The sequence below is a fragment of the Erpetoichthys calabaricus genome, chromosome 6, assembly GCF_900747795.2.
Source record: "Erpetoichthys calabaricus chromosome 6, fErpCal1.3, whole genome shotgun sequence".
In the NCBI taxonomy this organism is placed as follows: domain Eukaryota; kingdom Metazoa; phylum Chordata; class Cladistia; order Polypteriformes; family Polypteridae; genus Erpetoichthys; species Erpetoichthys calabaricus.
The window spans coordinates 104,008,096-104,010,559 of NC_041399.2; positions in this window are offsets into that span (position 1 = coordinate 104,008,096).

Below are 2,464 nucleotides of genomic sequence, written 5' to 3' on the forward strand. Positions count from 1 at the left end.
TTGGCCCTAAACTGTATTGAGACCCAATGTGGTCATATGGTCATAGTTCTTAGTGTTAGTGATACATTTTGGATTAACTAAATGTTAGAAATAGAACAATTTGAATAATTTATTGCAGTACTCAATTCTATGACCTCTTGCATCTTGCTTGGACATGAAAGTGATCATTTTCCTGTACTATGTACACATCACAATACTGCTTACTGCTGCTACTACTTCTTGAAATAAAGGAATTATGTTTTTAGTAAGCTGCACAGTGCTAAAAGTCTTACTTTTCTTACTTGAAAAAGGAGATCTTGGATAATGCAGTAAAGAAAACTCTAAATGACAGACTGATGTCGTAGCACTCATAGAAATGAATTGAACTTGAACATGAACTTCATGATAACAACTGTGTTTTTTGCTAATTCGACAAAAGTAATATTATGGCTCTTGAATCTGAAAGATGACACTATCATGATACAGATCCATTATTTCTATCAGAAGTTTTGCTTTTTCTGTATTTGCAAAGAAGTAGTTATTCCTCATCCAACGTGTTTAACTCATTGAAGCAATGCATTAAAGATACAGTTGGAGGAACATCATTAGGTTTCACTGATAAATATAACTGTATGCTACCCATGGTATGACTTAAAGTGAATATTATGCTTTCAGACTTTACTACCTAACAGTAACAAGGACACCATATCAAAGTTTAGAAAATTATTTTTATGATTACATTTTTGCACCTATCGAAAATGCTCTGATAAGTATCAGCTACATATTGCAATAGTGTCTAACAGCCTAACACATCTTTAATCCTTTGAAGTAGAAAGGTGTTATAGCATGGAAAGCTCAGATTAATTCCAATTCAATAATAACTGCATTTCTTTGAAAGATAACAGTGACATTTACAAGGAGGATCGAGGCTTGTTTTTTAACCAGTATGAAAGCCTACCTCTTACATAGGTTGTAGTGCCTAAAATGAACAATGAGTTGTGATGCTGTTATTATTTCAAGAGCATTAGAAAGTAGTGTTAGAAATTAGTCTCTCAATATTAAGTATGTTTGGATATCAATTTTAAAATAGGCCTGGCAATGGTTTCTTTTAATGCAACTTTAAATTTGATCCGAATTTCGACCTTTTATTTAAATTAAGACTAAATCCTGAAAATAAGGTAATTGTGTTTTTCACTAATTTAGTTATGACTAGGATTTAACCTAGCCACAGGGAATGCACAAACCAGTGTGTTTCTTCGTGCCGTTCCCAAGCCCGGATAAATGGGGAGGGTTACATCAGGAAGGGCATCCGGTATAAAATTTTGCCAGATCAATATGCGGACAACAATGCAGATTTCCATAACGGATCAAATGAGGCCCAGGTTAACAACGGCCACCACCAGTACTGTTAGCCAACAGGGTGCTGGCAGAAATTGGGCTACTGTTGGCTGAAGAAGGAGAAGAAGAGGGGGGAGACATGTCCAGAGGCAAAAGGACAGGAGGAAGGTAAAGAGAATGGAACTGAGGGTAGGAGCTTTGAATGTTGGCAGTATGACTGGTAAGGGAAGAGAGTTAGCCGATATGATGGAGAGAAGGAAGGTTGATATATTGTACGTGCAAAAGACTAAATGGAAGGGGAGTAAGGTCAGGTGGATCGGAGGTGGGTTCCAATTGTTCTATTATGGTGTGGATGGGAGGAAAAAAGGGGTAGGAGTTATTCTGAAGGAACAGTATGTCAAAAGTGTTTTGGAGGTGAAAAGAGTGTCAGACAGAGTAATGATTATGAAGCTGGAAATTGGAGGTGTGATGATGAATGTTGTTAGTGCATATGCCCCGGAAGTTGAGTGTGCGATGGATAAGAAAGAAGATTTTTGGAGTGAGTTAGATGAAGTGATGAATAGTGTATTCAAGGGACAGAAAGTGGTGATTAGAGTGGATTTCAATGGACATGTTGGTGAAGGGAACAGAGGAGATGAGGAGGTGATGGGTAGGTATGGTGTCAAAAAGAGGAATGAAGAAGGTCAAAGGATAGTGGATTTTACATGACTGTGATGAATACGTATTTTATGAAGAGGAAGGAACATAGGGTGACATACAAGAGTGGAGGAAGATACACACAGGTATATTACATCCAATGCAGAAGAGTCAATCTGAAGGAGATTAAAGACTGCAAAGTGGTGGCAGGGGAAAGTGTAGTTGGGTTGCGTAGGATGGTGGTCTATAGGATGACGTTGGAGATCAAGAAGAAGAGGAGGAGAGGGAGAGCACAGCAAAGGATCAAAAATGTTGGAGGTTGAAAAGGGAAGACTGCAAGGTTGAGTTTATGGAAGAAGTAAGACAGAAACTGGGTGGCAGTGAAGAGCTGCCAGACAGCTGGGCAACTGCAGCAGAAGTTATAAGAGTGACAGCAAGAAGGGTGCTTGGCGTGACATCTGGACAGAGGAAGGAGGAAAAGGAAACCTGGTGGTGGAATGGGGAAGTACAG